Raw genomic sequence first — 24742 nt, forward strand, 5'->3', positions numbered from 1 at the left:
GAAATGTCTGTACGCCTATTTCCAAGCCCAACATGTCATTCACTACACTGCACTGTCTTCCAAGCACAAATAGGTATTATAACAATTGTTGTCTCCACACTTGCTGATATTAAGGTCCATATAACTTTAAAGTGTATGTAGAAATAACTCCAGTACTCAATTAAGTCCTTGATTTATTTCAGTAGCACTGCTATGACCATTCTCAACTAGTATAGTACAAGTATATTATAAAACTGGTGTTAGAGATAATTCATTTAATTTTAAATAGAAATGTCGATTACATATTTTTATGTACATGGGGGATTTGGTTTGATCTAGAATAAGGGTGTTTAACCCTTTTTGTGCCATGGATCCCTTTGACAGTCTGTTAAAACCTATAGATCCCTTCCAGAATAATGCTTTAATATGCCTAAAATAAAATATATGGGATCATAAAGGAAACCAACTGAAATATAGTTATCAAAACACCAAAAAAAATTCAGACCCCAGGTTAAGAATCTTTGATCTAAAGTGGAACCAAGTTCTGTGAATAAACAAACTTTAATGACAAATGTTCTAATGTATTTAACTGTCAACATTTAATTGGCCTTCAGGAAATCAGTGGTTAGGATAAGAGTGAAAACACATTTTAATGTACCTTGTTATTCAGTAGATTCAATTATGCCATCATCCTAAAATACCCATATGTTGTATGAAATATATAAGTATATACATATATGTACATGCAAAATATATTTTTCATATGAAATGTATATTTATATTCAATTCATGTCAACATAATACTTTAAGATTTGCAAAAAATATATGACTGTCAACAATCTCTGAAGATAGGTAACAACAAGTAGTATTATTCCCACTTGGCACGGTATTCACCTTAGGCTCACAGGGTTTAAATGACCTGCTCAGCTACACATAGACAGTTGAGTGTTAAAGGCAGTATTTGAATCCAAGTCTCTGACTCCAAATATATTGATTGCTATTTTGTTATCACACCATGTTCTCTCTCTCAAAGGTTACAATGTGGGCATATTTCCTTGTACCCTCCCCTCCATCTTTCCTTCCCCCCATTGGCCCCCGACAAGAGTACCATATGTTTTATATATAATTTAGTTTCCTTATCTCTTAAAGTCCCTTGCACCTTTACTACACTGAAACCTTGAACTTCAACTGCCTATTTTCATAAAATGGAGAGCTAGTTTCTCTAAAATCCTCAATTACTCATCAGTAGTAATACTCAAACTAGGCTATAACTTATTTCCTGTAACTTGGACTTTTGGGGACATACTAAGTTACTGTTGTCAGTTTAAAATATAATTTCTTGAAAGAACACAAAGCATTTTATATAATTTATGAGTCAAGAGTCAAAATTTGGCTTAAGATAGAAGATTTTTTAAGATCAATGGTGGTAAGCTTTAGTATAAGAATTACGAAGGACTTCTGGATAATGACAAGTGCACAATTTAAAGTGGGGCACAGATATTTAACTCAAGATAGAAATTCTGCTAAGATGCACTGAATATCATCACAGAATATTACAAATATCAATATGCTAGACATATGGCTTCAAAAGAGGTCATCTGTGATGCTGAACTGTTTGCTTTAAATGTAACTGATATATAGACTTCTGATTGCCTGAATGGGAGATAAATTGCTCAGCTGCCACATATATACTCCAATAAAACACTGAAGTTTGTAACAGATATAAACAATGATCAAGAAATCCAGTAAGAAACAACAGTAAATGACTCCCCCCGCTTCCCTCCCAGAACTGCACTGAAGTTCAAGAGAAACAGGAAAGGGGGCCAGCCAGTTGGTTCCAAGCATTGACCAGAGACTGCCTAAGTGTACAGTGATCTAAGCTGTATCCAGAGGCAGCAAGAGCCTAGGTCTTCCCTAAAAACCCAGGATACTCAGAATAGTACAACAGTGGGAACCTTGGACTACTGCTTTGTCATGGCAGAGGGGCTTCTGTAGCTCAATGAAACTATGAGCTACTCTGTGCACCTTAAAAAGAGGTGGCAAGAATATACTGAACAGTACAAGAAAGATCTTAACATTACAAATAACCATGATAGTGTGGTTACTGATCAAGAGCTACCAGACATCCTGGAGGATAAAGTCAAGTAGGCCTTAGGAAGTATTGCTAATAGTAAGTCTAGTGGAGATGGTGGAATTCCAGCTGAGCATTGCACTGAATATCCTAGCAAATTTGGGAAACTCAACAGTGGCCACTGGATTGGAAAAAATCAGTTTAAAATCTAATTCTAAAGAAGGGCAATGCCAAAGAATGTTCAAATTCCCAAACAATTATGCTCTTTTCATATGCCAGTATAATTATGTTTAAGATTCTGCAAGCTAGACTTCAGCAATATGTAAACCGAGAATTACCAGAACAGACTAGTTTTCGAAGAGGCAGAGGAACCAGAGACCAAATTATCAACATTCACTGGATTATGGAGAAAGCAAGGGAGTTCCAGAAAAACATCAACTTCTGCTTCACTGACTACATGAAAGCCTTTGACTATGTAGATCAGAACAAAGCCAAGTCCTCAAAGAGATGGGAGTGCCAGATCATCTTAATCATCTCCTGAGTAACCAGAATGAGAATGAAGAAGCAACAGTTAGAACCAAATATGGAATAACCAGTTGGTTTAAGACTGGGAATGGAGTACAATGAGGCCATATGTTGTCACCTTATTTATCTGACCTAACATATGCAGAGTACATCATGCCAGACTGAACAAATTAAAAGCTGGAATTAAAGTTGCAGAGAGAAACATCAACAATCTCAGATATGCTGACAATACTACTCTGATAACAGAAAGTGAAGAAGAAGCAGCAGCCTCTTGCTGAGGGTGAAGGAAGAGAGTATAAAAGCTGGTTTGAAGCTTATCATCACAAAAACTAAGATCTTGGCAACATCACTTCTTGGCAAACAGAAGGAAAAGAAATGGAATTAGTGTCAGATTTTATATTGGGCTCAAAGATCCACTGCAGACAGTGACTACAGCCATAAAATTAAAAGACTTGTTCCTTGGAAGAAAAACCATGTCAAATCTGGGCAGCATACTACAAAGCAAAGACATTACCTTGAAAACAAAAGTCTGTATAATTAAAGCTATGGTTTTTCTGGGCCGTTAGGTTGTGCAGTGGACAGAGTGCCAGTTCTGGAGTCTGGGGTTCAAAATCCAGCTTCAGACACTTACTAGCTATGTAAGTTGTTTAGCCCTATTTGCCTCAGTTTCCTCATCTATTAAAATGAACTGGAGAAGGAAATGGCAAACCACTCCAGTATCTTTGCCAAGAAAACCCCACATGGGGTCATGAAGAGTTGGACATAACTGAAACAACTAAACAACAACGAAAATGGTTTTTCCAGTAGCAATTTATGGCTGTGAGAGTTGGACTACAAGGAAAGCTTGTACCACAGAACTGAAACTTCTGAATCATAGTGGTGGAGAAGACCTCTGAGAATCCCTTGGACAACAAAGAGATCAAATTAGTCAATGATTAAATAAATGAATTCAGACTATTCACTGGAAGGTCAAATGCTGAAGCTGAAGCTTAAATATTTTGGCTACATGATGAGAAGACTGGACTCATTGCAAAAGACCCTAATGTTGGGAAAGACTGAAGGCAAAAGGAGCAGAGGGATGGCTGAGGATAACATGGATGGACAATGTCACAGAAGCAAGGAACATGAGCTTGGACAGACTTTGGGAGACAGTGGAAGATAAAAGGGCCTGATGTACTATGTTCCCTGTGGTCACTATAAGTCAGCCATGACTGAATGACTGAGCAACAAGGGAAATTTAGAAATATCTAGAGCTGGAGTTGGTAGTAGTAGTGACCAATACACAGGGTGGCTCAGATTAAGCAGTCCCACACAAGCAGAATACTGCAGAACCAGGGCCATCAAATTCCCAAGCATCCTGTCCTATGATGCCACTGAGGGCCCTGAAGATTCTGTACTCTTTACTTCAAAGATCCACAGGAGCCCAACCCTGGTAGGAAGCACAGGAACCAAGTAGGACCCGCTGCCCAAAAATGCAGTAGGGGACAGTCTGGCCCTGTCAGAAACCCTTGTTGGAGAGATGAGTAAATCAAAGAAAAAACTGGCCAGTATAAAAAATTATTGCAAATCTAAAGATCTCTCCAAAGGAGGAAGTAACTCTAGCACTGATAGTAACTGCAAGCACAGACTCAAATGGGGGGGGGGGGACGCGAAGACTTTCCATAAGCACTACATAAAGACAGAAGCTATTGATCAGCCCCTGAAAGAGATCACAAAAGGAAAAGTCTCAGGAACATCAGAGCCAAAATCCAGAGCTTCTAGATCAAAGAAAAAATAGTGCAAGCAGCTAGAAATAAAAAATTGAAGCACTGTGCAGTCACAGTCAGGATCACACAAGACCTAGCAACCAGCTTTTAAAGGAGCAGAAAAGCTTAGAATACAATATTCTTAAAAAGGTAAAATATATAGGCTTATAACTAAGAATAATTTACTCTGCAAATCTGAATATCATCTGATGAGAGACTAGAGAAATCAAGAAAGGTATATTTACTTTAAATATACATACATACACACACACACACACATATATATACACAGAGTGTATATGTGTGTATACATGTATACATATACACATATATATGTAATTTCAATCATCAAAATTACAATTTTTCTCCAACAGAGAATGAAAGAAAAACAAAACCCCAGTTAAAATATGTATAATCAAGCAAAAATAATTTCTGCATTAACCATGTCCAAAAAAAAGTCTCATTCTACACTCCGAGACCTTTACCCATCTATCAGGAGGTAGGTAATATGTTTCATCATTAGTCCTCTACAACAGTGGTTAGTGATTGCACTGATTGGAGTTACTAATATGTGTTCAAAGTTGTTTCTCTCTGCCATATTGCCATCACTATATATATCTGTATCAATTCACATAAACCTTCTCAGGTTTCTCTGACACCATCTCCATTTCTTCTTCTTCTTCTTGGCAATGGGGTTAAGTGACTTGCCCAGGGTCACAGAGCTAGTAAGTATCAAGTGTCTGAGGCCGGATTTGAACTCAGGTTCCCCTGACTCCAGGGCCAGTGCTCTATCCACTGGGTTACCTAGCTGCCCTTCCATTATTTCTTACAGCACAATAGTATTCCATTACATTTATATATCATAACTCGTTCAGCCATTTCCCAATGTATGAGTACCCTTTTGATTTCCATTCTTTGCCCCCTCAAAAAGAGCTATATTTTTGTGCATCTTTAGAGTTTGTTTTATTTAGGACTAATCTCCCCCTTAATCTGCCTCCCTCTAATTGCTTCTTCCCCTCTTCTCCATTTTCCCTACTGAGTGAAATGTATTTCAGTATCCAACTGTGTGTGTGTGTGTGTGTATGTGTAGTCTTCCCTCCTCTGACCAGTTTAGATGAGAAAAAAGTTCAAGAAATCAACTGCAACTTCCAATCCTCCCCACACACACACATTTTTGCCTTTTCATATCCTGCGGCCATTTATTGATTGGGGAATGGCTTTTAGTCTAATAAAGTTGAAACAGTTCCTTCTATATTTTGGATATCAGACTCTCATTAAAGAAACTTGTTGCAAAGATTATTTTTTCCCAGTAATCTGTTTCTCTGAGTTTAACTACATTCCATTTGATTGTGTAAAAAATTTTTAATTCTGTGTAACAAAACTATTTTATCTCAATATTTGTTTAATCATGAAGTTTCATCATTCATCAATCCAAAAGGTAATTCCTTCCTTGCTCTTCTAATTTGTTTATGTTGTGACCTCTTTATATCTAAGTTATGTATCCATTTGGAGCTTCTGGTGTATGGTGTGAAGGGCTGTTTTAAAGCTAAATAGCCCAGACAGCTGTCTAACTTTTTCAGCAGTTTTTGTCATACTTTCCCAAGTGGGGTCTTGGGATTACCAAACACTATGACACTTTTTTTGGTTTGTTTTTGTATGTCATATACCTAATCTGTATGTCATATACCTAATCTGTTCCACAGATCAACCCTTCTAGTGTTTAACCTGTACCAAATTAAAATTTTTCCAATTATTTAGGTCTATCTATGATCATGCAAAGTGTTTTTATAGAGTCATTTGGTCCCTGCATAAATCTTGTTAAATAAGCTCTCCAATATTTTATAGCTCCTGCAGTCATTTTGAATGGAATTTTATTTTATCTTATTTTTCTTTCTTCATGATGGGCTTGTTGGTTATATATAGGAATCCTGGTGATTTATGTGGCTTTATCTTCTATCCTGCAACTTTTCTTAAGTTATCATGTCAGTTAATTTTAATGTGACCCTCTAAGGTTCTCTAAGTACATCATCATATTGTTTGCAAAAAGAAATAATTTTGTTTGCTTATTCTCTCAATTTCTTTTTCTTGTCTTATTGCTATAGCTAGCACTACCTTAAGCAGTACTGGTAATAATGGGCACCTTTGCTTTTCCTTTATGTTTGTTCTTGGATTTACACAAATACTATTTATTATATTAAGGAAAGACCATTTATTCCTATGATTTCCAGGGGTAAGAATGCAAAGTCAAGGATGACATCCAGGTTGCAAACTTGGGTAACTGGAAGAATGGTGGAGTTCTTAATAAAAATAGGAAAGTTAGGAGGGGGAGGGCAGGTTTATGGGAAAAGATAATGAGCTCTGTTTTAGACATGTTGAGTTTGAAATGCCTAAGGGAGCTATAGATGAAGATGTCCATCAAGCAGCTAGAGATGCGAGACTGAAGCTCAGGAGATAGATGAGAGCTGCCTAAATGGAGTTAGAAGTCATCTGCAGAGACATGACAGTTGATGCCATGGAAGCTGGTGAGAGCATCAAAATAGAGCACAGAGAGAAAAGAAAAGAGGGCCTAGTAAAAAGTTCTGTTATACACATATACAAAGAAGGCAGAACATTGATAATGATCCTGCAAAGCATAGTGAGAAGGAATGGTCAGACAGATAAGAACTAGAGAGAGGAAGGACATGAAAACCCAGGGAGGAAAGCATATCCAGGGATATGAGGTAGGGGTTATGGAAAGGGAGGGGGTGGACTTCACAATATCAAAGGTTCTTTGTGCCTTGAACTTCTCTATTCATTCATGTATATATTGATATCACCTGAAATTCCCTTTATTTTTCTGGTCCAAAGCTGTGGTTTAATTATCGGAGATAGAAGTGCTAAACTCACAGACACTATGAAGCAGCAAAACTCAATTTAGGAGTTATCTCCTGATGTCTTCCAAATCCATAACATCAGCTCTCTTCTATCTAATTTAATTTAACTGCATTAGATTAAATGTAATTGGGAAAATTTCTAACAAAAATATAATACAGCATAGATGTAAGTAAATAACATTAGAGGAAGGATGATGTTAATTTGTGGTTTTCTAAGTCAATATGCAGCCAGCATATCCCTTTCTATTTAAGTTTGACACCACTGGTATAGAGAACTCCCAGTGGAGAGATTTCCTTTTTCAACACATATCAGCAATGCTCTACAATTTATAGTTTTAGAAAATTAGCTGAGACATTGCAAGATTAAATTATTTGATTGTTAGTAGTACCTAAATTAAAGCCAGCTCTCAAACATGCCATGATGTCTCTCCCTGTCCTGATAAAATCACAGACCCTTTGCATAATTGTATAATCTAATACGTGGAAAGAATAAAACAAATTTAATATTTCCTTAGTAACTTACTCAGTGTGTTGTGATCTGTGTGAATCCCTTGTATAACTGATGTTCTGAGTAGTAATTCAACATCAGAACCTATCTTGATCAACTGTTAAAAAAATCAGAAAAACAGAAAAAATTACTTTTGGGGATGATTTTCTATGATTCATATACAAATATTTTTACTATAAAATTCCCTACTTCTTTTTCAATAATGCTTATTTCTATTTTTCCATTCTTATATCAAAATCTTTGAGGGAATCTAGTAGAACTTGAACAGTAATACCTCCTACAACATCATTAACAGGTGGTTTTTCAGCTTTTGCTTAAAGACTCTCAAGAAACGTGATACCATAACATTCTGAGGCAGGGCATTCCACTTTTAGGAAGCTTTAACAGGCAAGTATTTCCTTACATCAAACCTAAATTTACCTTTCTGTAACTTTTACCTATACTCCAACTTCTGCCTTTTGGAATAAGCAGAAAATGTCTAATCCCTCATTCATCTGACAGCATTTCAAATATGTACTTAGAAACAAATATGTGGTGACTTCTAAATCCTTTCTTCTTCAGGCTAAATATTCCTGGTTCCTTCAATCAATCCGCACATGATATGGTTTCCAGTCCTCCTATGTATCTCTAGTCAATCAGTAAATATTAAGTGTCTATTATATGGCAGACACCATGCTAAGCCCTGGGGATGCAAAAAGAGCCAAAAGAAAGGAAGGAGCTCACAATCTAATGGAGGAAACCATGAGCAAATGAATATGTACACAAACTATTTACCCAATAAAGAGGAAATAATTGAGGGGGTAAGGCACTAGAATATGGAATTTTAGTTGAGACGGAAAGGAAGTCAGGGAAGTAACAGTCTTCCATTGGACAAGCTTCTTAACAGCTTGCCTGTGTATTTCCTAAAATGTGGTGTCCAGAACTGAAAACTGCATCTGACCAAGGCAGAGTATAATGCAACAACTTAACAACAGAGTACAACTCAACAACTCACACAACATAATTATCATTTCTCTTGCCCTAAAAAACGAGGCCTCTAAATGTAGCCAAGGAGAGCATGAGTTTTTTTTGGACACCATATCACACCGTCAACTTACACAGAGTCAGCAGTCCACCACAACATTGAGAAATCCTTTTCAGATTAGCTGCTATCTATCTATTCTTACCCTTATAGTAGTCAAGTTCATTTCTAACTGAAGTATAAAACTTTACCTTTGTCCTTACTAAATTTGTAGTACCTTCAAGTACTACATATTGTTAGTCTTTCCTCAATCAGTGTGCATCTATTTTATTTCCAGCTCTATGCTACCACAAAATGGGCTACTATGAATATATTGGTCTATATCAGACTTTTCGGACTTTGACTTCCTTGGTACATATATGCCTAACAATAGAACCTCTGAGTCAATGGGTATGAGCATTTAGTCACTTTTTTTTATTTAAAGCATAAATCCAAACTGCTTTCCAGAATGACTGGAACAATTCAAAGTTCCACCAACACTGTAATGGTGCGCCCATCTTTCTGCACCCTTCCAACACAATTTTGCTTTTGTTATCTTTGCTATTTCGCTGGATAGGAAGTGAAACTGCAGAATTATTTACATTTCTCTTAGAATATAAACTTGTTAAAAGTAAGGATTGTTCAGTTTTTTTATCTGTTATCTCCAGAGCCTGGCATAGTGCCTGGCAATAGTAGATGTTTAACAAATACTTGTTTATTGATTATCTGAAGTGATTCAGTTATATGTTAACAGCTTGAAATTTTTCTTTTAAGAACCATTTGTTTATATTCTTTGAACCCTTATCAGGGAATGGCTCTTGGTAATATATGTTAATTCATATCTCACTTAACAGACCTTTAGCAAAGATATTTGGCAGCATGGTGTACTCCTGATTCACTGCTTCTAAATGTTCACAAACTATTCCAGACATCATGGAAACTTCTGATCTGCTTGCAAGCTTAACTGTATTAATGTATGTTAGAAACAATCCTCATCTTCTCTTTTAAAGTATGGACTTCTAATTTTTTAAGAGATCTCTGTAATTATGCTTTTTTTCTTTACAAATTATGGGCAGGTCAGCGAAATAGCACCAGATTAAGAAGCAGAGTTTCAAAAAACTTTGTCACTGAAATAGCTGTGAAACCCTGACCAAATAATTTTACTTCTCTGTGCCTGTTTTTTTTTCTTTTGCTTTTTGGTGAGGCAATCAGGGTTAAGTGACTTGCCCAGGGTCACACAGCTAACACAGCTAGTAAGTGTCAAGTGTCTGAAGCCAGATTTGAACTCAGGTCCTCCTGACTCCAAGGCCGGTGCTCTATCCACTGCATCACCTAGCTGCCCCTTATGTGCCTCAGTTTGACAACCTATAAAATGACAGGGACAACTAGATTCAGTGTGCCTAGGGGACCAAGGTAAGGTCCATTTTATACTGAAAATTATATCCCTCTACAAAAATCTGTCCTCTCTCTCCAACGTGCCTAGTGAGAGCACAAGTATTCACTACTTATGAAAAGAAGAAACACGCACAGAAACTTAGAGCTGGAAGTGACCCTAGAGACCATCGGGTTCAATATGAAGAAGAATCACCTTTACAGCCCTTAGGGCTTTGCTTACAGGGAACCCACTAAATCTCCAGGCAGGCCATTCCACCTTAGGACAGCTCTAATAGTTACAAATCTTTTTCTTACATTAATCCCAAGTCTGTTTCTCAGTAACTTCTACCCCGTGACCCTATCTCTGCTCTCTGTGGTCAAGCAGAAAAAAGCTAATCTCTCTTCCACGTGACCAATCTTCACATACCTGAGTTATAGTGTCTCCTTCCTCAAGTATTCTCTTTGACGGGCGCCAGTTCCTTCAACTGTCTTCAGCTGATATGAACTAGAGGTGCTTCACCATTTTTATTATCCTTCTCTGGACACTTTCCAGCTTATTAATGTCCTTTCTAAGATGTGGTTCAATTACTGAACATAATACTACAGATGAACTAGGGCAGGGCACAGCAGTACTATCACCTCCTTAATCTTAGGCACTAGTCCTCTCAATTCTGGCAAAGATATTAACTTTTTAGGCTGCCACTGTTGACTCATTTATAAAGATTTACAAAGCACTTTACATATATTTCATTTTATTATACTTGCAAGATTAATTTTTGCCAAGTGTAAGGCTTTATTTAGCTGTAGTCCAATTAAATGTAGTCTTATTATATTTCTCCCCACTAGCTAACTTGTCTAGATCTTTTTTGGATCTTGACCCTATCATCCATTATGTCAGTGAACAAACACTTACTATGTGCCAGGCACTGTGCTATTACACATACGAATGTGTGTAGAGAGACTCTGTGTGTGTGTGTGTGTGTGTGTGTTCTGCAAAGAAATTATAGTTAAACCCATGGAAGCTGCTGTTGTTTATCCTTCATTCTCAAAGAGGACCAATGACATCAGGAGGATGATGTCTTGACTTGCAAGAGAATTGGATTTAAGTGAGGCAGGGCTGTATAAAGTCATCAGCCTCACTCTCTCCTCCAAAGTCACTGGAGTCCAGTGGCAAGACTTCAGTCAGGGTGACTGGCAATGGCTCCCAACCCATATGGATGATGAACTAGCAAAAGAAATTAAGAAGGACGGGGGCAGCTAGGTGGCGCAGTGGATAGAGCACCGGCCCTGAAGTCAAGAGGACCTGAGTTCAAATTCGGCCTCAGACCAAACACTTGACACTGACTAGCTGTGTGATGCTGGGCAAGTCACTTAACCCCAATTGCCTAAAAATTAAAAAATGAAAATTAAAGAAATTAAGAAGGATCACTCAGATGAAAACTTAGAGAGAACAGTGTCATGGAAAAGTAACTAGGAAGGCAGTCTACTATATTAAATACAGCAGATAGAGAATGATTAGGATTGGGGGGGTGGGAATCAAACAACCAAACATCAGATCTTACAATTAAGAATACACTGGCAACATTGGAAAAAGCAGTTTCAGTTAAATTATAAGGTTGGAAGAGAGAATGAAAAGAGGTAAGGAGTGATTGAGAGGTGAGGAAGTAGAGGCAACAAATGAACTAGCACAATACTTTGCATATACAGTAGATGTTCATTAAATGTTTGTTGAAATTAACAAATTTACACACCCTTCTCTCCCCCTTAACTGCTCAAGCCATCATAACTACAAATAACATTCACTCTTCCTGGAAGTTCTCTATCTGTGTTCCTCTCTTTGACTAAATGTAGGCGGTAAACAACCTGGCATTAGAACGATTAGAGTTATAATGAGAACACCAGCATCAGACATAGAGGCTATATGCTAGTAATACAAGTGACAATTGGGAGTTAGTAACTGAAGCTGAGGAGACATAAAGATTAATATTTGGAGTCTATTTGCATGGCCACATCCCTAAAATGTAAATGATAGTGACTGCTCATACATCTCTCCATAGCCCTGATCTCCCTCCTCTACCCCTGACTGTTCTATTTAGTTACATGTCTCTTCCAAAGACTGTTCTTTTGAGAAAGGTTCTCTGACCCCAACTTGGCCACTAATAATAGCAGCAAGTCACTTCATTTCTATCTGTCTATCTCCTCACTTATAAAATCAGGGACTTGGATTAAATGCTCTAAGGTCCCTTCCAGCTTTATGAACTTTATACTGCTGATTCTGCTTTTGAACAGGGCAGATTCTATGCTCTCTTACTAAGCTACAGCCCTCTGGGGATAGGCAGAGGGCTCTGAGAAGAGATGCTACCACAAAAAAGTCATCAGTAACCAGTGGTGGTTGCTTAGTAAGAGGTTAACTTCATTTTACATTTTCCCATTTTCAAGAAAAGTATGACATAAGAGTTTTCCATTTTCTCTGGTGAAGCCTCACTTTTATTATTTTTGAATTCTTCATTTATCCTTCTTCTTGCTGCTGAAGATATATACATACATACATACACACACACACACACACACACATATATATTTACTTGTTTTCCCCTTACTACTGCTTGCCGTAACTGTTCTATTTTCTTTAAAAAACTATTTTCTGATGGTGGTCTCTAGGAGAGGATACAGCTTTGCCCCATTTGAGTCAATACTTCTACAACAAAGGTTTTATTAAAGCATCAGTAATCACTTGAAATGTGTTTTTAAAATGTTTTTATTCATGTTTTTATTTGTGATTTATAAGAACTAGAAATGGATTTCCTTCCTGAATTTATTTTCTTCAAGTACACTACAACTTCGTTGTAAATTTCCCTTTTTTCTCCCTTAAAAACAATGGATATTAAGTGACATGGCATCCTGTCAACAGAGCAATGGACTTGACTAACAATATCAGAAATTCTTTTGAACAGACAATGGAATACTAAGGGTGGGAAGGGCAGGGAGCCGTCTAATATATTTGCACTGCAGAGACTGAAATCAGAACACATATTTTTATCTAAAATACATCATTTTATAAAATTGAAATTAGAAAAAAGATATTAGAGGTCAACTCCTTATATTTAAAACAGCCCCTACGTGCCATAAAATCTAATGTAATTTGGGCTGCATTGAAAGAAGTACAGCTTCAAGAATAAAGAGGTGAAATTCCCTTTATGATCTCATCAGGCAATATTTAGATTGTTGTATTCACTTCTGGTCACCAGAACAGTTTAGGAAGGACACTGAAAAAGTGGAGAGCATCCAAAAGAGGATAGCAAAGAGCCTTCAGTCCAAATCAGATGGGGACTGGTTGAAGGAACTGGGAACATTTAGCTTAAAGAAGATTGGCCCAGGGGAAGGGGGGAGTTAACAACATAACTGTACTCAAATATTTAAAGAATTGCCATGTGAAAGAAGGCTTAGACTTGGTCTCTTTAGCCTAGGGAACAGAACGAGGAATAATGGGTAGAAGTTGCAAGGAAACACATATACTAGTGATATAGATACAGATATACACACATATACACACTCTAATAAGTTATCCAAAAGTAAAATGGGCTGCCTCAAGAAGTTGTGGGTTCCCTCTCACTGGAAGACTTCAAGAAGAGACTACAACACACTGGGGATTCGCTTCAGGTATGGAAGGTGGTAGACGACTGCACGCTACCATTATCTAGATTCTTTTGTTACAGAATTAAAGGTTGCCAGATTTGCTAAAACGGATCATATAGTTGACTACAACTGCTCTCTAAGGGCTACTAAGCACCTAGGTACATGCCCTTAGAACTTCTAAACGGAAGTGGTGAGAGGCAAATAACTACCTAGCATGTTTCTAACTGCTATTTGGACTGCTACCCTTTTTCTACTGAGTCACACAGAGCACTTAGAAATATGTAGGAAGAATAACATGTGGCAAAAAGAACTTGAGTAACAGTCAACACATGGATAGCATTGTCTCTAAATCTGTAGGTAGGAAAAAAAATGGAGTATACAAAATAGTAGTCTACATCCTGAAAACCACAGCTTAAATGCAGCTCTCAGCCACTGAAATCTCCCATTCTACATTATAAAATTCTGGATAATATTTTGATCTAGCAGGATAAAAAGTGATATGGTATATTAACTAAGTGCTCATTGAAATACTTTAAGAATAATGACAGTTTGAATATCAATCTCAGAGGCATGTCATCTCATTGCATGGGAAGTTAGCAAAACAAATTTTTGTTCAGTCATTTCAGTCATGTCCAACTCTTGGTGCTTTGCCATTTCCTTCTCCAGTTCATTTTACAGATGAGGAAACTGAGTCAAACAGGGTTAAGTGACTTGCCCAGGGTGACACAGCTATTAAGTCTGAGGCCAGATTTGAACTCAGAAAGATGAGTCTTCCTGGCTCCAAGGCCAGCACTGTGCCACCTAGCTCCTCCACTACACTACTACATGGAAATGACTATAGAATATTCCATTAATTCTAAATCTACTTCAAAATTATTCAGCCATTTAAAAGATACCTTTATGTTGACCCCAAGGTGTTTCCTATGGATTGGCATATTTTGGAATAAAAAAATTCCAGAGCCTTCTTGGCTAAATCTTCATCACCTGCCATCTTTTTAAAGAAAGATGAAAGGGGGAGAAAGAAAGGGAAGAAAAACAAAGTATGATAAATTTATGGAAAATGTTCACAAATCCTCCTATACATGCTTGATATTTCATCTTGGTTATTACAAGAAATTGTTTTTATGGGGAGGGAGGGTATGGGCATTTATTAAGTATCTACTACTGTGTCAGCCACTGTGCTAAGTACTTCATAAGTATTATCTCCTTGATCTTCACAACAACCCTGGGAGGCAGGTACCACTATTAGCCTCATTTTATAGTTGAAGAAACCCAGGCAAGTAGACGTTAAGGGACTTGCCCAAGGTTGTAGAGAACAAGTGTCTGTGGCTGGACCTGAACTCAAGCCTTTCTGACTTCAGGCCCAGCATACCACCCAGTTGCCTAAATATCATATTTAGATAACAGATATTCTATTTGGGTTCCCTTTAAAAGAAAGCTTAGAAATGTTTGGAGGAAACGACATTTCACCTGAGTATCAACAATGTTTTGTAGCTATAAACCTTCCAGATAGAATAGAAATCCCAACTATTAGTGATTTAACTTCTTTAAAAATTGGATTTGTGATTTCATCAGTATAGGGAGCTCCTGATAAGAAACTTCCTCTATTGATACAGATTGGCACCTGAAGAAAAATAAAAGTGCAAGTTAATTAATTAAGATTTATAAAGAGGGTACATGTACACAATACAGTCAGAGGGTACTGGGAAGCATCCTTAAGGGAGACACAGCTTGAGTCTTGACCCACCCTCAAGGTCTGTTACTCTTAACCAGGTAACAGACCAGCGTGTACTGTCTCCTTCTGGGCCTTTCTCCAGCACCTCATTCCCCACTCTTACTGCCACTTCCACACTTCTTGCCCATAAATACCTTAGTTTTGCAGGTGTCAACCCTCATGAGCCTTAGATGATTGATTTGTTTGATGTGTATTCACGGAAGATGATATGTCAGCTTTATAACTTCTCTGGTAGCATCTCTATAAATAGGTTTTATAGATAGATATAGACATATCCATGTATATAAATACAGTGATAGAACTTGTATGTGTTTGTGTACAAAAACAAGCGCGCACACACACACACACACACGACATACCTTCAGAAATAATTGTACGTTCAGTTCTAGACCTCCGAAATAAAGCAAATATCACAATAAAGTGAGTCGCACAAATTTTTTGTCTTCCCAATGCATATAAAAGTGTAGTTTACACTATACCAGTCTATTAAGTGTACAATATATTATAGTATGTATACAACAGTATACATAGTGTAGTGTAGTACGTATACAATATAGTATAATATAGTATAGTATGTACAAACAATGTACATACCTTAATTAAAAAATATTTTACTGCTAAAAAATGCTAACCATCATTTGAGCCTATAGTGAGTCATCATCTTTTTGCTGGTGGAAGGTCTTGCCTCAGTGTCAATGGCTGTTGACCGATCAGGGTGGTTGTTGCTGAAGGTTGGGGTGGCCATGGCAATTTCTTAAAATGACAATGAAGTTTGCCACATTGATTGACTCTTCCTTTCACTGGAATACTTAGAGTCCACTGTACAGTTACTGGCCTCATTTCAATATTGTTGTGTCTCAGGGAATAGGAAGGACCAAGGAGAAGGAGCAAGATGGGGAAAGGTAGGTCAGTAGAGCAGTGAGAATACTCCCAACATTTACTGATTAAGCTCATAACCTAAAATGACCACGGTTAGTGGTGCCCCAAAATAATTACAATAGTAACACCAAAAATCACTGATCAAAGATTATCATAACAAATATAATAATAATGAAAAAGCTTGAAATATTGTGGGAGTTACCAAATGTGACACAAAGACAAGATGTGAGCACACGCTGTTGGAAAAATGGCACCGACAGACTTGCTTGACACAAGGTTGCCACAAACCTTCAATTTGTAAAACATGTACTGTCTGTGAAGTGCAGTAAAGAGAAGCACAATAAAACAAGGTATGCCTGTACACACACACCCACACCCACACACATACACACACACACAGGTATACATAATCGACATAAAATGTATTATGTATTTTATAAAGTATGTCATAAACACTGATGAGGGCTTTCCTCTTTCTTATCTCCCAGTTATTAGCACTCTTCCCCTTTGAAGTCCTTGGTACTACTTTATCTCAAGTGACTGGTGTGTAATGTAGCAACCCCCCTTTAGGGAAAAGACTATTCTTATTTCTGGATTTTTAGCATATCATACAGTGTACTTCACAAATTATGTATTTAGTAAATTTTTGTTTAATTGAATCAAATAAGGGAGGCAACATAGTATGGTAGGAAGAACACTGATTCAGGAATGAGATGAACTGGTATTTTAGAAAAACATGACTCAGCTTGGTTGCCTGGTAGTTTAGGTCTGATCCCTGGAACTAAATGAGACACTGACAGGACATTTATCAGTTAAAAGAAGGTTTTCTTTCTTTTTTTTTTTAATTAATTTATTATTAGTTTTCAACAATCACTTCTGTAAGCTTTTGAGTTTTAAATTCTTCTCCCCCTCACTTCTCACCTCCCTCCCCAAGATGGCATGCAATCTGATATAGGCTCTACGTATACATTTCTATTAAACACATTTTCACGTTAGTCATGTTGTAAGGAAGAATTAGAATCAATAGGAGGAAACACAAGAAAGAAGAAACAAAACAAAACAGAAGAAAAAAAAGAGCAAATAGTGTGCTTCAAACTGCTTCAATCTGCATTCAAACTCCATAGTTCTTTCTCTGGATGTGGATAGCATTTTCCATCATAAGATTTTTGGAGATGTCCTACCAAAAGGTTTTCTTTAACATAGCAGGGGTGTGGGAAAGGAGGGTAAAAAGGACCTTCATCAAGGATACCTCATTAACTCCAGACAGTTACTCTTCTGCCATTGTGTTTCTTTGTCAAGAAATAGCTTTAAGCCTTTGTCCCCTAAGACCATGAAATCTCAATAACAGGTTGAATGCTGTTTTTTGTTTGGTCAGAAAATACTCCTTTGGGAACTTAAGTTAAACCATTTCTAAATTATCTAAAAATTCCTTGTTATTAGTCTACATCAATATTTAATATGTAAAATGATAAATTATTTTAAGCTTTTACCATTCAACTACTCAACTAATTATATTCCTTGTTAGAAAAGGGACTTGTTCATAAATTCCAGTTGAAATTATATCCTTTATTTAATACATTCAGTGAGTGTTTACTTCTTTATTATATCACTGTGGTCATGATTTCATTGATGTGGGTACTCCATCCACTGTTGCTAATGACAACCTACCCATCTTCATCCTATGAGATTCTTTTCTGTGTTCTCCCATAGGTCCTCAATAATAGAGGATCTATCCAAGGTCCTATACAGAAGCCTTTCTCTAGTTCTTTTTGTGTTTTTTGAGTACCATTGTAGTACTCAGACAATCCATTTTTATCCTTGAAAGAACTATTTATTGTCTACCATGTGTTTTCAGCAGTGTCAAATAGCAATAGGGTCAATGAGACTGAGGACTCAGGAGGCCACTGGATTTCACAGAATCACAAAATTTCAAAGCTGGAAGTGGCTAAAGAGTCAAAACAGAGAAATAATGATTCCTACTACAATAAAGCTGAAAAGTGGTCATCCAATCCCCTTGAAGGAATCCATTATCTCCTGAGAACCTCCATTTTTGCAATTTTCACTTGCCACTCCTAGATATGAGACCAAATAGAACAAGCACCTTCTAAAGCACCTTTCATATGACAATCCTTCAGAACTAAAAGACAGGTATCATGTCCCATCCTAAATCTCTTCTTCCCCAATTTAAATACATTCATTTCCTTCAACGGATTTGAACACACGAATAAATCTCACTTCTGACCCCTACTAGTTACATGAATATGGATAACTCATTTAACCTTTGGGAGACTCAGTTTCCACATCTGCAAAATGGGGATAGTAATGATAGTACCTTTATCATGGGGTTGTTGTGCGGCTCAAACGAAATTTATGTAAAGTGATTTGCAAAACTTAAATCATTATATGTCAGTTAGGATAGCATTAACTATTCTGGCTGTGTCGTAAACTTGTATAGCTATTTTGCCTGAGACAGCAAATCACGTAATTAGTTCAAGCCTTTTGAATTTAGTTGAAACATCTAACTTTAGATCTGCCACTATCTGGTTAGTCTCTGCAGCCTGAAAAATTATCAGCTTTCCTACAATAGGTAACTGGTCAGTTTAGCAGAAGCAGATCTTCCCCTTCTGCTATCCTTTCTTCGATGTGTAAACCTTTTATCTACCACTTTGCCCTTTGTAAAAATTCCAATTGTATCCATCCAGTCTGGTCCTATATGAGATGGCAGAAAATGCTACTTGTGATCCAGTAGTGTGCTTCGTTTTGTTTTACCACGGGATTATGCAGGGCATATATAATAAACCAGTACTAAAATGTCTGTTAATAAGTATGATTGGTAACAGTACCTAACAAGGAATCCCTGAATAGTTTTATATCAGCTATTATATCACACTACTGAATCACTGACCTTACTCTTCTCCCCATATCTTTTTCAAAAAACTGCTGTGCAAACCATGCCATTTCCATCTTGTATTTGTGAAATCAACTTTAACTCAATTTAAGACTTTACATTTATTTATTTACATTTATTCAATTTCATTTTATTGTATTCAGCCTAATGTTCTATTTGGCAATTTGATAACCGTGAACTTCAAGAGCATTATTTTTGTAGAGTGAATTTGGCATTAGGCACAGGATAAAGTGAAAAGTGGGAAAGTGAAGGTTTATGATAGGCCAGCGTATTAAAAATACGCACTTGCACTAAGTTAGCTACCTATATACCTAGAGTAGCAACTAGATGGCACAATGGATAGTGAGCTGGGCCTGAGTTCAAATGTGACCCCACACTTAACTAGCTGTGTGACCCTGGGTAAGTCACTCGGTTCGTCTTAATCCAGTGGAGAAGGAAATGGCAAACCATTCCGGTGTGTTTGCCAAGAAAACCCCACAGGCAGTATGGTCCACGGGCATACCTTCTAGTGGAAGATTAGCTAGCAAAGACCCGGGGGGTACCAATTGTTTCTGCACTCAAATGCATTTCGATTTTCCTCTAAATCCTCCACCACTATTCCCACAGTACTTAGCATGGGCACAATGTCCACGAGTCTCCAAAACGCCTCTCACTGGCTCAGAGAAAAACTTACCTGTATCTTCAGAAGGCCGTCCGCACCATTTTCTCCCACATTTTAATGTCTAAACATAAGAAGGCTTTCGCAGGAGACGCGGGGGCTTGCGCGGACCCAGCAGCAGAGCGCCCTGGGAAACAGACTCCAACCACTCACGCAGACCCACGCACACGGGGGCGCTCGCCAACCTGCGCCCACGGGGCAGCGCCGCCTAGAGGCGGCCGGCAGAAGCACCGCCCCGCTCCTCCAACGCGCCAATCCCCTCGGCCGAGGCAGCCGCGCCCGCAGGTCCAATCAACTTCCGACTCCCGAGAGCCAATCACCGCCTCGCTCCCGCCTACCCCCAACTCCTGAAAGCCAATCGTAACCTGAAGGCTCGGTCGAGTCCCGCTTTCCACAGCCCCGACTCCCATGTAGCGAGTCCATTTTGCCTGCCCTGTCACCTTCCTTAGATTAAGAGGGAAGAAGAGGAAGGAGACGGACTGAAAAGGCGGGACTTAAGAGAGCGAGTGAACAGAGACGCGGTCCAATCGCAAGGGAGGAGAAGCGGAAGTTGCGTCAGCGCGGCTCCGGACGTTGGGGGAGGGGCCCGTCGGAGCGGAGGCGGCGGCTGCGGAGGAGGGGCAGTCGGGGGCTGTGCCGAGGGCGGCAGTTTGTTGGGGGCGGCTAGGTTCGGTGAGGCCCGCGGCGCTGACTCTGTGAGTGTCAGTCTTCGCCTGTGTTTCTCTGAAGGCGTGTGGAAGCACTTCCGCCTTGGTGTGGGCGCTTAGAGAGGTAGGATTAAGAGAGGTCGGCCCGGAAGGGATTTTGGAGACCGTCAAGCAACGGCCGTGGCCTTGGAGTCGGGAGGCCTGAGTGCAAATCCTGCCGTAGACACGTGGTAACTGTAGCTCGGGTCATTTAACCTGTGTCAGCCTCAGTTTCCTCATCTGTAAAAATGGGGATAAGGACACCTACCTCATAGGGTTGTTGTGAGCTCAAATGAGATGACATGTAAACGATTTGAAAACCTTAAAGCGCTATATAAATACTACCTATTATCTAGCCCACCGCTTTCATAATACATTTATTTCTATCTATAGAAATGCATCTAGCTATACTTAGGTATGTTTCCTCCTCCCCCTTCCTTTTTCTCCGTCCTCTTCACATATGCCCAGAAAGAGGGAGGGATTGCATAAATTCACTTGGCTGCTAATTAATATCTAAAAATATTCATCTCCTTGCTGTCTTCCAAATCGTGGCTCATTTGCTTTACTTAAGGACAGACGAGTTATCAGGTGTTTTGCTGTCACCCAGGTTTTCCAGGTCTGATGCTGCTTCTGTAAATGTCACTACCTCTAGGTTTTTCCCAAATTCTTTGCCATCCATAGTCAGCAATAGGTTTTGTAGTGGAAAACTTTGTACCACAAAAAAATGCAAGTTTTTGTAGTGGCGGGGAATGCTTGAGAAGTTGAGCTCCCAGAGGGCAGTAACTTTAATTTTTTTATTCCTACAAGATAGACCCATAAACTTTCTGGTTGGTTGATTGGATGCAAGGGGAGGTGCAAATTCATTCATTCGTTTATTTATTTATCTTTAGGCAATTGGGGTTAAGTGACTTGCCCACGGTTACACAGCTAGTAAGTGTCAAGTGCGCCACCTAGCTGCCCCATATCTATTCATTTATTCAACAGATGCAGGATGCCTTCTTCCTTAGAAAGCACTGAGCTACTATGGAAAATAGTGGCCAAAGACACAGTACCTGCCGTTAGGAGGCGACAGTTTGGCAGGGAAGATGAACACAAGTCACACAATAAACATTTGTAGTAGTAAATTCCATCTCTGTGTAAGGCAACTGTACATATGTATTGCAGACACAAATATATGAATAACACAGTCCCTGCTCTCAAGAGACTTGCATTCTCACCATCCTTGTTACCCTTCAGCTTATCAAGGTCCTGAAAATGTAGTATCCAGCAGTAAATACAGCACAGTACTTTCTTTGAATGTGGGACTCAAACATGATAGAAATTTCAACATTTTGATAATGGAAAAAAATGAAAATGTTTGAGCATGCAAAAAGTGAGGGAAAGTAAAAAAAGGTTGTAAAATCTGTTGTGAAGTTGAAATCTTTTTAGGCTAGTGACCAAAGTTAGTTTGTATTACTCTCTTTAGGTTTGATTCAAGCAAAAATTTGAAATCTGCAAACAGAGGGCATCTATAACTCCATTTGGTATATAGGACCAACCCTGACAAAAGTGTTTATGATTCAGGATTTTCTCACTCTTAATTTGTTAATTCCTATGGCTACCTTAGCATACCCAGATACAAAGATCTCCAGGCCCTGAATCCCCACCTCAACTGTATATCATAGAGAATTGAGAATCCCCTCTCTACCCTGTCCTTGAGACTCCCTCTTCCCCCTTTCCAGTGGTGGTGGGCTGCTGTTGTGCAGTGGACTCCTTGATAAATTCCAAGTATTCCTAGACCTTTCCCAGGAAATTAATCTGTAGGATAGTGCTTGATTAAAAAACATTTAAGAAATGCTTTTCATTCATTCCATTTGACTTTACAATTTTATTCTTCTGAAGTTTTTATGCAAAATGAGTTGTCAGGCTGCTTGGTCCATAAGCTACCTTTCAGTTTAAGAAGCTTAGATTTCTTGTTTCCTAATTATTCTTTTTTTTGGGGGGGGGGGTGAGGCAATCGGGTTAAGTGACTTGCCCAAGGTCATACAGCTAGTGAGTATCATGTGTCTGAGGTTGGATTTGAACTCAGGTCCTCTTGACCTCAGGGCCGGTGCTCTATCTGCTGCACCACCTAGCTGCCCCTTTCCTAATTATTCTTAATAAGTCTTTACTGAATTTTAAAATAAAGTGGAATTACTTCCAAATGTTGGTGCCCAGGAGTACTTTGAGACTCTTTAAAAAGAAAATTCTGCTTCGTAGGCAAGTGTAAACCTTAAGCGTCTGGTTGTCTCTTCTGCTTCTGTTTCTTTCACTGAACATAGGTGACCAAAGATTGATCCTGAGATGTCCCTTTTCACAGGAGTTAATTGATCTTCTATTTGGAGTCAGCTAGCTATAAGATTAGGTTTCTGCAACTACATCTTAGAGAAGGCAGCCACAAAGAGGTGATTAATCTGACCTGGCTTGTCAAAAGACATGAATTTTGTGGGATTGGTTCAGACATTGTAGAGCTAAAGTGGAGGTGATGAATGCCTAGTTAACAGTCCAAGTAAATGACTCATGTTTCAGTATTTTGACTCCTGGAGTTACTGATTACTGTATTGTGTTTTAAATATTCATCCGTGCTTATTTTGTGTGTGTGTTTTAAGCATTTCTTTTGTGTGGTGAAAATAAATAGCTGTTCTATACCTGATTTATTTTGTATAGTGATTACCTTTCTATTCCCTTACAGGAAGACATGAGCCAAACCAAAACTTTAAGTGATGTTCTTCAGGGCTCTGTGGTGGGGACGTAAAGAATTAGAAATGGTGAGAAAAGAGCTGACCTCTTTCTTCAGAAGATAGATTTCCCTAGATCAGAAACCAGTTTGCATAGGTTCTTTGATGAAAGAGGACGCCCCAGCCTCCCCTGGCCTGGAATCAGTCTGTTACATATGGCAGGTGGTGCCTGAGTTGAGTCTTTAAGGAAACAAAGGTATTCCAAGAGGAGGAGTTTAGAGGGACTGCATTCAAAGCATAGGGGAGAGCCAGAACAAGACACTGACCTTGGACCACTTGGGAGATGGAATATTGTGTGTGTGTAACAGTAAGAAGCACAGTTTGGCTGGCCTATAAGGAGTAATCCATAATATTTAACTGCCTATTAGATATTAAAATTGGATGTTCTAGAAATATCTCAAACAAACTCAACATGTCTAAAACTGAACTCATTATCTTTGCCCCTAACCCCCTCCCTCTGCTTGTCTTCCCTATTCCCATCAAAGGTACCATCGGTGTCTCAGTTTGTAAACTTAGCAATATCCTCAACACATCCAGTCATTTTCCAAATCTTCCTTTTTTGTACTTTCACAGTATCTGTAAATTGACTGTCTCTGCATTTAGACAGCTGTAATTCTAATGCAGGCCTTCACCACCACTCCTCTAGATTTTACAAGAGCCTACCAATGGTTTCTCAGCTTCAAGTGTGTCTATTCCAACACATTCTACACACTGCTGCCAAAGTAATTTTTAAGGGCATATTTAGCTTTGTGACTCTCCTACTTAGACAACTCTAATAGTAATACCTTCTCAGCCCCATTAGACATTACTACCCCTTCTGGCACTCTGTGATCCAGCCAAAATGGCCTTCTCTGTATTCCTCATTCTAGAACTTCTGTCTTCTGTCTCCAACGTACTCCCTGCCCTGGCCCCAAGACAGCAGGCAGTCTGATATAGGTTATCCATGTACAATTATGTTAAACGTATTTCCACATTAGTCATGTTGTGAATGAAGATATATATTTTTACATGTACTTGTGTTCCCCTTTAGAGGGGACACAAGCTCATTGTGAGTAGGATTATTTCATTCTTTTTTATTTGTATCCCTAGCATCCAGCACAGCACACATCTTGGCATATAGTAGGTGATTAATAAATACTCATTGATTGATTGAAAGGTAGATTGGGGTCAGATTGTGAAAAGATCTAAATACCAAAGAGAGAAGTTTCTATTTCATCCTAGAGAAATAGTCATTGAAATGACTCCTTAAATAGGGTTCTGAGTGATGTGATTAGACTTGGGCTTAAGGAATATCACTTTGGCATCTGGGAAGAGGTTGGATTAGAGAGGGGAACAATCTGGTACAGGTGAGAGATTATGAAGGCCTGAATAAAGATGGTGACCCATGTGAGTAGTGAGAAGGGGTCAGA

General features: G+C 38.5%; 1 protein-coding gene across 1 annotated transcript in view; it reads right to left on the minus strand.

Moving 5' to 3' along the window:
* CDC42SE2 (CDC42 small effector 2) overlaps positions 1-20410 on the minus strand; it is a 185533-nt gene extending 165123 nt beyond the window's left edge. Inside the window, exons 1-2 of the transcript XR_013486091.1 lie at positions 19907-20410; positions 7717-7798 (exon numbers count right to left, since the gene is read on the minus strand). The gene's annotated coding sequence lies outside the window, so the exon portion shown is untranslated. The remainder of the gene's footprint in view (positions 1-7716; positions 7799-19906) is intronic.
* Between the last annotated feature and the right edge of the window lie 4332 nt (positions 20411-24742).

Source organism: Phascolarctos cinereus, unplaced genomic scaffold, assembly GCF_003287225.1.
Source record: "Phascolarctos cinereus isolate Bilbo 61053 unplaced genomic scaffold, phaCin_HiC Scaffold_4;HRSCAF=312, whole genome shotgun sequence".
Taxonomy (NCBI): Eukaryota; Metazoa; Chordata; class Mammalia; order Diprotodontia; family Phascolarctidae; genus Phascolarctos; species Phascolarctos cinereus.